The 15,121-nt window shown below is 42.4% G+C and overlaps 1 protein-coding gene across 1 annotated transcript in view; it reads right to left on the bottom strand.

Moving 5' to 3' along the window:
* Positions 1-15,121, bottom strand: part of LOC111975565 (KN motif and ankyrin repeat domain-containing protein 3) — a 381,145-nt gene that overhangs the window by 307,938 nt on the left and 58,086 nt on the right. The window lies entirely within an intron of this gene.

Here is a 15,121-nt window from a genome sequence, read left to right as displayed (position 1 = left end):
TCTGTGGAACTTGTTCAGTTTATGTCTCAGTTGTTGAATCTTGTTATGTTCATACAAATATTTACACATGTTAAGTTTGTTGAAAATAAATGCAGATGACAGTGAGAGGGAGTTTCTTTTTTTTGCTGAGTTTACATATACAGTATCAGTCAAAAGTTTGGACACACCTACTACTTCAAGGGTTTTTCTTTATTTTTACTATTTTCTACATTGTAGAATAATAGTGAAGACATCAAAACTATGAAATAACATACATGGAATCATGTTGTAACCAAAGAAGTGTTAAACAAATCAAAATATATTTTAGATTTGAGATTCTTCAAAGTAGCCACCCTTTGCCTTGATGAGTTTTGCACACTCTTGGTATTCTCTCCACAAGCTTCACCTGGAATGCTTTTCCAACAGTCTTGAAGGAGTTCCCACATATGCTGAGCACTTGTTGGCTGCTTTTCCTTCACTCTGCAGTCCAACTTATCCCAAACCATCTCAATTGGGTTGAGGTCGGGTGATTGTGGAGGCCAGGTCATCTGATGCAGCACTCTCCTTTGTCAAATAGCCCTACACAGCCTGGAGGTGCGTTTTGGGTCATTGTCCTGTTGAAAAACAAATGATAGTGGGACTAAGTGCAAACCAGATGGAATCACTGCAGAATGCTGTGGTAGCCATGCTGGTTATGTGTGCCTTGAATTCTAAATAAATCACAGACAGTGTCACCAGCAAAGCACCCCCACACCTCCTCCTCCATGCTTCACGGTGGGAACCACATATGTGGAGATCATCCGTTCCACTACTCTGCATCCCACAAAGACACGGCGATTGGAACCAGAAATCGCAAATTTGGACTCATCAGACCAAAGGACAGATTTCCACCGGTCTATTGTCCATTGCTCGTGTTTCTTGGCGCAAGCAAGTCTCTTCTTCTTATTGGTGTCCTTTAGTAGGGGTTTCTTTGCAGCAATTTGACCACAGATGCCTGATTCATGCAGTCTCCTCTGAACAGTTGATGTTGAGATGTGTCTGTTACCTGAACTCTGTAAAGCATTTATTTTGGCTTCAATCTGAGGCTGGTAACTGTATTGAACTTATCCTCTGCAGCAGAGGTAACTCTGGGTCTTCCTTTCCTGTGGCGGTCCTCATGAGAGCCAGTTTCATCATAGCGCTTGATGGGTTTTGCGATTGCACTTGAAGAAACTTTAAAAGTTCTTGAAATTTTCCGCATTGACTGACCTTCATGTCTTAAAGTAATGATGGACTGTCTTTTCTCTTTGCATATTTGAGATGTTCTTGCCATAATATGCACTACCTGAGCCACTTGTGTGGGTTGTAGACTCCATCTCATGCTACCACTAGAGTGAGAGCACCGCCAGCATTCAAAAGTGACCAAAACATCAGCCAGGAAGCATAGGAACTGAGAAGTGGTCTGTGGTCACCACCTGCAGAATCACTCCTTTTTTGGGGGTGTCTTGCTAATTGCCTATAATTTCCACAATATGTGGAAATTGTATGAACTTGGTCTAATATGAACTTGGTCTTTTACCAAATAGGGCTATATTCTGTATACCATCCCTACCTTGTCACAACACAACTGATTGGCTCAAATGCATTAAGGAAAGAAATTCCACAAATTAACTTTTAACAAGGCACACCTGTTCATTTAAATGCATTCCAGGTGACTACCTCATGAAGCTGGTTGAGAGAATGCCAAGAGTGTGCAAAGCTGTCATCAAGGCAAAGGGTGGCTACTTTGAGGAATCAAAAATTCTTGAAAACAAAAATGTGCTTTTTGGTCTTAATTTAAGATTATCGATAGGCAGTGTGGTTAAGGTCAGGGTTAAGGTTTAAAATCAGATTTTAAGAAGAGAAATTGTATAAATGGGCAGGGTTTAGCCATGCTTACATTTCCCACTGTAATTCTGGGGCAATATGTAAAATATGTCATTTTTTATTCTGTTTTATTTGCATGTAACATTTTAATTGATGAATAAATAGTACACCTTCTCTGAAATATCCTGTTGTTGAAGCATTAGTCTATTTTTTATCTAAGTTATTTTCCTATTTCTATGTTAATAACAATTGCATTTCAACAACACAAATGACAACAACAACAGTGACAACAACAACAATGACAACAACAACAATGCAATGACAGAAATAAACATCATAATGTTAGGTAGTTACATGAAGGACAGGTTATAAAAGTGTCTTTAAAGTTTGGGCCTAAAGATTGATATAGACTGCAAGTTATAAATTGCTACAGTAGACAACATTACTTGTCCATAAATTCACTGTGTTTTTCATAGTTTTTTTTGCAGACTACTGTATCTGTGGATTGCTACCTTCTTTCATTCTTCATTTACTCATTCACTTTCCTTGTTCTCTACAACCAAAACAAAAAAACAAAGGCTCTTTTAAGAACTATTCCCTCTTTCTCTCACTCTCTCTCCTCTTACACACTCTCTCTTTCTATCTTCTCTAACTCTCTCTCTTTCTCTCTAGCTTCTCTTACTCTCTCTCTATCTCCTCTTACCCACTCTCTCTCTCTCTCTAGCTTCTCTTACTCTCTCTCTCTCTCTAGCTTCTCTTTCTCTCTCTCTCTCTCTCCTTCCTTCTTTACCCACTCTCCCCTCTCCTTGTTTCTCCTTACTTCTCTCTCTCTCCTCTTACCCACTCTCTCTCTCTCTCTCTTACTCCTCTCACTCTACTCTCTTCTTCCTCTTACTCTCTCTCATCTCTCTCTCTCTCCACTTACCCTCTCTCTCTCCTCTTTACCCACTCTCTCTCTCTCTCCTCTTACCCACTCTCTCTATCTTCTCTTACTCTCTCTCCGGTATCTCTCTGGTTTTCTACACCAACTCAAAAGGCTCTTTTACAAGATGTTCTCTCTGTCTCTCTCGCTCTCTCTCTGTCTGTCTGTCTGTCTGTCTGCCTGTCTGTCTGCCTTAGTTGCAAGTTTGTGTGCCTGCCTGATTTGTCTATCTGTGTTTGCTATTCTTATCTGTCATATGTCTGTCTACTTGCCTGTCTACCTCTATCACAACAGCCACATAGTATGGCTTCATCTTCGAGGAAGACTACGAGGATCAACTGGAAAAGCTTCTGAGACAAGGGCAAGCCAGAACCAGTAATGTGACTAAAAGAAAAATGCAGTTTGATGTGTACCTTTGTCCCCTTTGAGAACCATTATTGTCCTTTATTGTGAATACACTGCTCAAAAAAATAAAGGGAACACTTAAACAACACAATGTAACTCCAAGTCAATCAGCACCTTCTGTGAAATCAAACTGTCCACTTAGGAAGCAACACTGATTGACAATAAATTTCACATGCTGTTGTGCAAATGGAATAGCCAAAAGGTGGAAATTATAGGCAATTAGCCAGAGACACCCAAAAAAGGAAGTGATTCTGCAGGTGGTGACCACAGACCACACTTCTCAGTTCCTCATGCTTCCTGGCTGATGTTTTTGGTCACTTTTGAATGCTGGCGGTGCTCTCACTCTAGTGGTAGCATGAGACGGAGTCTAACAATCCCACAAGTGGGCTCAGGTAGTGCAGCTCATCCAGGATGGCACATCAATGCGAACTGTGGCAAGAAGGTTTGCTGTGTCTGTCAGCGGTAGTGTCCAGAGCATGGAGGCGCTACCGAGGAGACAGGCCAGTACATGCAGGAGACGTGGAGGAGGCCGTAGGAGGGCAACAACCCAGCAGCAGGAACCGCTACCTCCGCCTTTGTGCAAGGAGGAGCACTAACAGAGCCCTGCAAATGACCTCCAGCAGGCCACAATGTGCATGTGTCGCTGCTCAAACGGTCAAAACAGACTCCATGAGGGTGGTATGAGGGCCCGACGTCCACAGGTGGGGTTGTGCTTTACAGCCAACACCGTGGCAGGACGTTTGGCATTTGCCAGAGAACACCAATATTGGCAAATTTCGCCTTTGCGCCCTGTTGCTCTTCACAGATGAGAGCAGGTTCACACTGCACAATGAGCACGATGTGACAGACGTGACGAGTCTGGAGACGCCGGTGGAGAACGTTCTGCTGCCTGCACCATCCTCCACATGACCGGTTGGCGGTGGGGTGAGTCCATGGTGTGGGGTGGCATTTCTTTGTGGGGCCGCACAGCCTCCATGTGCTCGCCAGAGGTAGCCTGACTGCCATTTAGGTCCTTGAGATGAGATCCTCAGAGCCCTTGTGAGACGATCGCTGACAACATGCACGAGTTTGTGGCCTGTCTGGGGTCATTTTGCAGGGGCTCTGGTAAGTGCTCCCTCCTTGCAGCGAAAGGCGAGGTATGCGGTCCTGCTGCCTGGTTGTTGCCGTCCTACGGCCTCCTCCACGTTCCTGTGTAGCTGGCCTGTCTCCTGGTAGGCCTCATGCTCTGGACACTACGCTGACAGAACAGCAGCAAACCTTCTTGCCAGCAGTTCGCTTGATGTGCATCCTGGTGAGCTGCACTACCTGAGCCAACTGGTGGTGGGTTGTAGACTCATCTCATGCTACCGACTTAGAGTGAGAGCAACACGGCCAGCATCACAAAGTGACCAAACTTTATCAAGCAGGAAGCGATAGGAAATTGAGAAGTGTCTGGTTGGTCACCCACCTGCAGAATCACTCCTTTTTTGGGGGTGTCTTGCTAATTGCCTATAATTTCCACCTTTTGTCTATTCCATTTGCACAACAGCATGTGACATTTATTGTCAATCAGTGTTGCTTCCTAAGTGGACAGTTTGATTTCACAGAAGTGTGATTGACTTGGAGTTACATTGTGTTGTTTAAGTGTTCCCTTTATTTTTTMGAGCAGTGTACTTCAATTAATCAGTTAACAAAACAAGTATTTAAGGGGCCTTTTTTTGTGTGTAACCCTTTGAAGAGTAGCTGCCGCATAAGCAACAGCAAATGACAATCCAAATGAATTAATGAAACTTTTTTTCGGCCAAGAAACAGAAAACAAGAGAGAGAGATGAGAGAGATGGACAGCAGAGGCACAGTAGTCACACAAACGTTCCACGCATCATCTTCTACCGGTAAGCGATTAATAGGTGTAATATTGGCAATAGATTTTTCAAGAATTACATTATCCCAACAAATATTATTCAATACAAAGGACTGGCCTCAGTGGGCCCCATGTGCCAGATGTGGCCCACAACATGACTTGCTTTCACTTGCTCCCGAATGTATTTATTTGGCCCACCAAGGCCGAAAGAATGAACACCCCTGCTCTAGCATGTCATACCTTTAATATCTCTGTGTATTGTTTTCTCAGCTCCAACAGCCAGCTTAGCAAGGGATAAAACACTGATGGATTATAACAGTGTTGAAGACATGGACCATGCAGAGTCATGTCTAGGTGTGTGTGTGTGTGTTCCAACGTCCCTGGAAATGGTGTCTGTGGAGGAGCCGAATTTGCGGTAGCAAAGGAGGCCTCCAGGTAATCGAGCTCAAAACTTGCGGACTGCTCCCCCAACACGTTCAGGAGGGAAATACATGTGTATACCCTGTAGCTGCAGAGGGAAGTGGGCAACACGTTCAGGAGGGAAATACATGTGTATACCCTGGTAAGCTCCCAGCAGGGAAGTGCAACACGTTCAGGAGGGAAATACATGTGTATACCCTGTAGCTGCAGAGGGAAGTGGGCAACACGTTCAGGAGGACGAAAAATTACATGTTTTTGTCATTACCCTGTAGCTGCAGAGGGAAGTGGGCAACACGTTCAGGAGGGAAATACATGTGTATACCCTGTAGCTGCAGAGGGAAGTGGGCAACACGACCACCTTCTTTTACAACAATTTGGTGTGTAACTATTGGCCATATTTACAAAAGGACTGCAGAGCCTGCCCTGAGCTGGAGAACTTGCTAGAGATGAAGCCCTTCCTCTCTGTGATTCATGCCAAAGCTCATGGAGTCTGAGGTATTATACAAGTATTTTCAATCCCACTAGTTAGTAGTGAATTATTGTGTCATAAGTACATTGTAATCATTGTGTCATAAGTACATTGTTTCTTAGTAAGAAGATCACGTTCATTCTCACCCAATACATAAATCAAATGGGGAGTGGCCAACCAGGAGAGTGCAGCCTGTACACTTGGGGAGGAAGTTGAACAGGCAAACGCCTTCATCTCAGCTATTCGCACCAAATACAGTATATGTCGCAATACATGGAACTGGGTTGACTGGGTGTAGCTTGTGTATGTGGCTGTCAGTGAGGATAAAGGATACATTTTAAAGTTGAAAAAAACCTGTCCTAGCACTTCTGTCAGCTATGTAGTCTAGATGAATGACTGGTTTGCGTTCTGCTTTGGTGAAAACTGCACTCGTCTCTGCAAATGTGACGACTTCAACAGCGCACTGGACCAGCGCAGATGGAGTTTCATGACTGTTTGCTTATGTTTAAGCAAACAGTCATGAATTTGAGACAGAGCCTGGGCGTGAACCCAGAGTCTCTGGTGGCACACTGAGATGCAGTGCCCTAGACCACTGCGCCACCCGGGAGGCCCTAAGAACCTTTATTTAACCAGGAAAAGCCCATTGAGACCCAGAGTCTCTTTTTCAAGGGAGTCCTGGCCAAGAAGGCAGCAACAATCAATACATTACATAATTAAAACATACAACAACACAATACAACAACATGATCCAGCCTAAAAAACATTTACACTCCTCTGTAACAGAGTCTCCCATCAATATTTTCAATTCATTCAGTGGTACTAACATATCTAGTTGAAGCATGGATTGTAGACTATTCCATGCCTCTTTTGCACAAGACGAGAAGGCAGTCTTGCCTAGTACTGTAAATGTCCTGGGGACTACTGCTTTCTAATTAGTGACTTAATGTTTTGTTAGCTTTGCAATGATTTAACGACCACTTTTAAGATACTGTCTGCTAACAAGATTACACATCATGCCACATTTTCTCAGATTATTTTTCTTAATTTGTTTGTCCTCATAGAACAAGCAAAAATGTCTGAATGAGAAGGAGAGTCTTGAGGTTCTGAAGAACCAAATGTCTGTATGATGGCCCGGTACAGCAGTGAGTCACTGATGTCCAGCAGTGGGCAAGTAGTTGTATGTTTTTCACAACTCCATACAAATGTTAAATGGTGTTGCTCTCCAGATTTATGACAATTTACTTTCATCGCTGGGCATTACTGACAGACCTTATATGGGATCAAATGGAACGTGCGTGATTAAGCCTAGTTCTGTAGAACCTCTGTAGATTTTCCAAATGTGAGGACTTCACCTCTAATGCTGTCATTTTGGTTTAGTCCTTTCCTTATCAGAACCAATGGTAGACAGTGAGATGAAATGATTGAAACACCAAATGGAGGAGCTGTCTGAGAGCGTAAAACAGTGAACACATCGCCTGTACAGACCAACTGGTATGTTGCATTTAAAAACGATGCTTCACAACACACCAATTATGGAGATTGTAAATAATGTGTATGCATGCATGTATGTATATTTTCACAGCTTCAAAGTCTAATATAACATTTTTGAAGTGTTATGGTCGGTTTGTTGTTGTCACGATCGTCGTTCGGTGAAAGAGTGGACCAAGGCGCAGCGTGATACGAATACATCTTCCTTTTTATTGATAGAAGATGAACGCGAAACACTTTTACAAACTAACAAAAAAACGACCGTGAAGCTACAAAACGAAAGTGCAGACACACGCTACTAACATTTAGACATAGACAATTACCCACAACCTGCCTAATGCCTATGGCTGCCTTAAATATGGCTCCCAATCAGAGACAACGATAGACAGCTGTCTCTGATTGAGAACCACTCAGGKAACCATAGACATACCTAAACACCTACACTGAACACAACCCCATCAACTCTACCAAAACCCCCTAGACAATACAAACACKCTTGACTAGACAAAAACACACAAACATCCCCCATGTCACACCCTGACCTAACTAAAATAATAAAGAAAACAAAGATAACTAAGGCCAGGGCGTGACAGTTGTCTAGAATTGAAATCAGACACCGTAAAAAAAAAAACAGAACCATTTCATTCAACACATCCGCATATGTGCGTTTCGCTTCCTGTTCAGGTGTGGTTCAAATGACATTCCGTGACATCTTGTTAATCATCACATTGACCACAGCAGCAGCTGTTTAACTCCAGATCTTCCAATCCTATACAGGGGTATACTTATGCCAGTTTTGCATTGCGCTTCAGTGTAACCGGGCGGTCTTGGAGATTAACCGCCTTCATGTGGATCCATTTGTCACCCCACAGCAGGCATAAGGTACAACCCACTAACACACTCCTCTGGGCTGCTCAAGACGTTGTGGGCTCTACAATAACAGTACTGCCAATGGAAAGGGCCCTTTACTCTTCAGCCTACCCCAGACTAAGTGTTCAACCTACACCAGACTAATTGTTCTCAACCTGTGTGTGACACACAGGTTGAGAACGACAGTGGCAACTTTCACAACTTTTTCTTGCCTACGGCCAACATTTGCCAGTATGCTTAGAAGTGTATCTGATTCATCAGAAAGGCCATTGTCTGGTTGTGATATTGTTCCCAATATCCCTCTGTACTTTTCAGTTGATGGAGGACATGTTTCATTACATTTGTTGCAATGATCACGTCGTCAGTTTGTCCTGGCACAAATAAGAGTGGCACCAGCTTCATACAGTTCATTAATTCGATATGGAGCTCATATTCACATTTGGGATCGACCTGTTGTACTCCACATCCAATGAGTACTACAGGAGTGGACATTTTTTGGCTTTCTGTTAAGACGTTTTTGAAGCAATGTATGATCGGCAGATTCACTTAGCGTACAGACATTTGTTGGCGGCTACCTTGTTGGCGGCTACCTTGGATGGACTAACATTTGCTGATAGACTTGAAACAATACTGTTACCAATCTTTTGACCCGTCTGTTTGACTAAATCAAGCATGACGCTCGGCTGAGTGTGGTCTTCATCATCTCCATCACTCTGACCTGTTGTTTTGATCAATAACATTCTCTTGTTTCTTTACTGCCGTTATAACAGCAGTCCTGATCAAGCTATGCTCTACCATTCTAATTATCTGAGCACCACTCGGAATGTCTCTCTTGGACTGAAGAGCAGGCAGACCAACTTTCCAAATAGGGGAAACGCACACAAAACACACTAGTTGTTATTTGAAGGAAAATAATACAAAAAAGGTAAGTCTGAAGGCATCTCGTATTGCCAGCCTTTTTACAATGGCAGTAAATATTTGTATGAATTCGACAACACATAATGCAAGGAAACTTTATTAATCATTACACAGAAAGTCAACAAAGTCTGTTTTTTCATCCATTGTGAATGCCAACAGTTCCTCTCTCAAATCAATTTGTTTCCCAACACTTCCCCTCAATAACCACCCAGCCTCAATGTGAAATAGAACATTGTTGTGCTCTGATCCCATATCCCCACATCGTTTTGTCAGATAACACTGTGAAACTAATCATTTTTATTTTTTATTTTACCTTTATTTAACCAGGTAGGCCAGTTGAGAACAAGTTCTCATTTACAACTGCGACCTGGCCAAGATAAAGCAAAGCAGTGCAACAAAAAAACAACACAGAGTTACACATGGGATAAACCAACGTACAGTCAATAACACAATAGAAAAATCTATATACAGTGTGTGCAAATGGAGTAAGGAGGTAAAGCAATAAATAGGCCAATAGTGGCAAAGAAATTACAATTTAGCAAATTAACACTGGAGTGTTAATGTGCAGATGATGATGTGCAAGTAGAAATACTGGTGTGCAAAAGTAAATAAAAACAATATGGGGATGAGGTAGGTAGTTGGATGGGCTATTTAGAGATGGGCTATGTACAGCTGCAGCGATCGGTAAGCTGCTCAGATAGCTGATGCTTAAAGTTAGTGAGGGAGATATAAGTCTCCAACTTCAGCTATTTTTGCAATTCATTCCAGTCATTGGCAGCAGAGAACTGGAAGGAAAGGCGGCCAAAGAAAGTGTTGGCTTTGGGGATGACCAGTGAAATATACCTGCTGGAGCCTGTGCTACGGGTGGGTGTTGTTATGGTGACCAGTGAGCTGAGATAAGGCGGAGCTTTACCTAGCAAAGACTTATAAATGACCTGGAGCCAGTGGGTCTGGCGACAAATATGCAGAGAGGGCCAGCCGACGAGAGCATACGGGTCGCAGTGGTGGGTGGTATATGGGGTTTTGGTGACAAAACGGATGGCACTGTGATAGACTGCATCCAGTTTGCTGAGTAGAGTGTTGGAGGCTATTTTGTAAATGACATCACCGAAGTCGAGGATCGGTAGGATAGTCAGTTTTACAAGGGTATGTTTGGCGGCGTGAGTGAAGGAGGCTTTGCTGCGAAATAGGAAGCCGATTCTAGATTTAATTTTGGATTGGAGATGCTTAATATGAGTCTGGAAAGAGAGTTTACAGTCTAGCCAGACACCTAGGTATTTGTAGTTGTCCACATATTCTAAGTCAGAACCGTCCAGAGTAGTGATGCTAGTCGGGCGGGCGGGTGAGGGCAGCGATCGGTTGAAGAGCATGCATTTAGTTTTACTAGCGTTTAAGAGCAATTGGAGGCCACGGAAGGATTGTTGTATGGCATTGAAGCTCGTTTGGAGGTTTGTTAACACAGTGTCCAAAGAAGGGACAGATGTATACAGAATGGTATCGTCTGCGTAGAGGTGGATCAAGGAATCACCCGCAGCAAGAGCGACATCATTGATCATAGAAACAGCTGTAGCTAGCAATCTAGAGGAAACTCTGACTGAACGACTTAAAAATCCCCCATCTTATACTCTCCAAATGGACATTAGCTGTGGGGGCCGAGATGCCCATGCATTAACTTTTGTTCACTGCATGTCGGGGATACTATTCACTAGGACATATTGTTCTGACTCACGATTCCCGAGCATTAAACGGCACAGGGGATGTTCAGTGTGCTGCTTGGCTAAATTGACAGAAAATATATTAATGAGCTTTTGCACAGATGGTGCTCCATTTATCACGGGATGGCGGGCAGGCCTCTGCATTCTAGTTATGAATTTATCTCCCTCTGTCATATGGACGCATTGTATGATACACCCACTGAGCTATAATGGATACACAGAGAACAACTGGCAGCAAAAGAGCAGAGTGCAGAACTCTGAGATATGCAGCAGGTAACTTCGATTGCAAAATACATAGCGCATGCCTGTTCGCAAAACTATGTGGAGATATGGGATCAGAGCACGACAATGTTCTATTTCACACCGAGGCTTGGTGGGTATTGGAAGATTTTTCGAATTGAGAGAGGCATTCGCAATGGTTGTACAAACAGACTGCTGAATTTCTGTGTAATGAAAATAAAAGGTGTCTACTTGCCTATGTGACAGACATATTTTGGGAACTGAATGCATGCAGGGGAAATACCCCCCAAAAAGCTACAGATGAGTGAGTTTGATTGTGATCAGTTGACATGCCGGTAAGTGAAATCAGACAGCTGATCGAGCTGTGATCGAGCTGCCATGTGATCGAATGCTGCAGAGAATGCATTCACAGGTCACTATGGAGGAGTTTTGGTTCCAGACTCAAAGGGAATCCTGTGCTGTCTCCCTCGGAGCATTACAACACATGGTGCACTGATTCAGTGCTCTCTGCATTAAAAACAAATCGATCCAGGTTGGATGTAAGACAAGAGATGAGGTGCGCACTGTCGACCACACCCCCTGACATTGAGAAGAGATAAATTCTCTTTTGTCAGACCAATTTCCAATTGACTGTCATAGCCCCACATTAAAAGTATATGATGGTGAGTTGAGAATAGAATCAGAAATACTTTTAGAATGTTTTGCAATTGACAGCCATATCCACAATGAAAAAAGTAAACATTGGCTGTTAACTACAATTTTTTTTTCACTAGGTTGGGGTCACGAGAATTTTCAGATAACAAAATGAGGTTGTGACCAAAAAAAGTTTGGGAACCCCGGATCTAGAGTATTTTGAGATTTCGTTATCAAAAAATCCAGCGAAAATGTGTCAGGTAAACTGTTGTGTCCTCACCTTTGGTATTAATATAATCTCCAAACTGTTCCCTTTCAAATGCTACCATGGTTATGCATATGCTTTTCATATTTCTTCTGTAAGAAACATTTCAATTTAGCCATTTCAATCTATCCTAATAAGACAATACCCATGAGTGTAAAGGGTTAAGCAATTTGGAAGTGAGATAAGATAAGCTTATATCAGGAGATGGAGGTGACTGCCAGGGAGGCACACCTTATGGCCATTTTAGAGGCCATGATTAAGAATGTATTTTGTATGTATTTTATTTATAGTTATTCATTTTCTACTGTTTTTGGTGAAGTCCTTTTTTWAAATCCAAAGTGGATTTGTGTTCTCATTTAAAAAGTGTTAATTTTTAGTAATATTTTTATTTATTTGATACCGGTACATGTGTGTTACTTTCAACATTTCKAAAAATGCAATTGCACTATCTTGTAGCATGGTAACAACATAAGTTGAAAGAAAAAATAAACCTGCACACTGCTCTTCCTAGTATAACTTTTTTATTGAGGTCTTGGCCTTGATCAGAGCTTTTTGCTCTTCTGAACTAAATTAGGGTTAGGGTTCAAACAAGCAATAAATCATGAGTAGCCTAGCTATAGTTGCCTAGGTCAACCAATAGAGGCCAAGACTGAGGCCATTCATCCTCCAAAGATAGAGAGGGAGAGTTCATGGCTTGATCAGAGGAAGGTGGACATGGAGATGGTTGACGAAGATGGAGTCTGGTGATGATCTTTTAGAGAGCTACTCTGGGAACCAGCCTGAGTCGTGGAGCCATGGCTTGGACTTCTCCTTCACAATGTATGGCACCCACTTGGGTGATGCCTCAGCAACATCACTACACACAGTTGAGTAGTAGCCAGTCGTCCTCATTACGAGCCAGTCGTCCTCATTAGTAGTTTACATGTGTGTTGGACAGACACGCCTAAACACATACAAGCAAATATTTTAAGCTTGCAGTCAGACTGGAATACGTTTGAGTGACAGAGTGAGGGCTTTGTATAGGCACTTTGTTGCATTTTGTCGTGAGAAACAATGTCTGGAATGTAATATAACATTATTAACCGGTTTCCTTGCTTTTAAATTAACTTTCGTTTCAGGTTCCATTTATGTTCCTTGAAAAATGTCAAAGGCATGCCTGGAAAAACGTTTTTTTTTGCAGGGTTTGACATCATATGGAGGACCCGGCAAGCCAGCATATTCCCTATAATGTTAACTCCAACAGAAATAACTTTAAATGTATAACTTAAAATGAAACCAAATCGTTTGCACGCATAACTACTGGTTTTAATTACATTTTCAGTTCATTTACAAGCAAATACTTTATGAATGTATTGTTACACATCAGCTTGCAAGGTTGCTAGACAACTAGCCTGCTTATATTAGCCCTACTAAACTGCTAACTTTAGCTCTACCAACAGATGCATATCTATATTCCTAGTCATGTGAAATCCATAGATCAGGGCCTAATGATTTTATTTCAATTTACTGATTTCCTTATATGGACTGTAACTCAGTAAAATCTTCTAAAATGTTGCATGTTGAGTTTATATTTTTGTTCAGTATACTTTCTACCTTCCGAAATGATCTAATATTTTGTGATAACCGATGTGTCCTCTCCTTCAGTGTCTAACTAAGCATGTAACTGTGTTGAGTCATTGATCTACAAGTCATTTTGAATGCTGAACAACCCTAGGGAATATCAGTAGTGTGATGGACATTTTCTTGTCGGTTGACTGCACAAAGGATTAAACCACACTATCACTTATAAGCAATTTGCTCTGGGAACTAGAAGGAGTGATACAATATCTCAGTTTCAAGGTAAGAAGCCTTGTGTGGTATAAATCAGTCACATACAGGAACCAACCATGTTTATATGACTTGTTTGTGTAGCAGTATAAAAGGACTGAAAGGGAACCTCCCCTTTTGAGTTTCATCAGGCTTGTATTGAGTTTGTGAACCTCTACGCGCGTTAATAAAAATTGCTTCATTTACTTTGACTTCGAGTCCTCCACGACAGTAGCAGCCCTAGGGAATATCAATATCACTAGCCAAACTGCACACTGTGCCCAGCTTCGTAGGCAGTTTGTTCCTGATCTTGCACATCTGCGTGGCACCTTAAGCATAATAAAGAAACATTGACATTGTCATTTATTATTGTGTTCAGTTAATTTATGAGGATTGACCACAATAAAGTGCAATTATCTCCAATAAGCAGTGAAATMAGATACTTGCAATCATGTAGTTAACTTTTATTGAGAACATTCTTACCTTAAATAGTATCAAGTGATGCATAATGCTTCAACTGTTTGCACTAACAGCACAGATAACATTGTGACAACTTGCCCCATACTGTGTGACAACATACCCTGCCACTGGGCCAGTTGTCATAACTGCTCAGTGTATTCTATCAGTAATAAATTAATTTAGCAAAAAGGAAAAATTAAATTTTTTATCTATTAATTGAATCTATTCATCAATATTTAAATAGGTCTTAATAGATACCAATGCTGAACAATCTACATGTAAGTGAAAGTGTGACATAAGAGAAGTTCAGAATAGGGGGGAACAAAGTATATGTGCATAATGGCAACTATTAACGAGTTTATTTACCCTCCCCTAACGACACTGGGCCAATTGTGCTTTATTTACCCCTTTTTCTCCCCAATTGGTAGTTACAGTCTTGTCCCATCGCTGCAACTCCCGTACGGACTTCGGAGAGGCGAAGGTCGAGAGCCATGCCTCCTCCGAAGCACGACCCTGCCAAGCCGGAACTGCTTCTTGATACACTGCCTACTTCACCCGGAAGCCAGCCTCACCAATGTCCTCTGTCCAGCATGTATCCGGCCCACCACAAGGAGTCACTAGAGCGCGATGGGATAAGGACATACCGGCCAAACCCTCCCCTAACGACGCTGGGCCAATTGTGCGCCGCCTCATGGGTCTCCCGGTCACGGCCAAATGCGACAGCCTGGGATCGAACCCGGGTCTGTAGTGATGCCTCTAGACCGCCTTAGACCGTGGCGCCACTCAGGAAGCCATGGTGCTTTATTAAGAGTAGCATTTCCCCCTCATGGCAACTATCCTTCTAACG

This window comes from Salvelinus sp. IW2-2015, linkage group LG16 (genome assembly GCF_002910315.2).
Source record: "Salvelinus sp. IW2-2015 linkage group LG16, ASM291031v2, whole genome shotgun sequence".
In the NCBI taxonomy this organism is placed as follows: domain Eukaryota; kingdom Metazoa; phylum Chordata; class Actinopteri; order Salmoniformes; family Salmonidae; genus Salvelinus; species Salvelinus sp. IW2-2015.
Note: the sequence above shows the minus strand (reverse complement) of the source record. Positions and strands in the feature narration are given on the sequence as shown.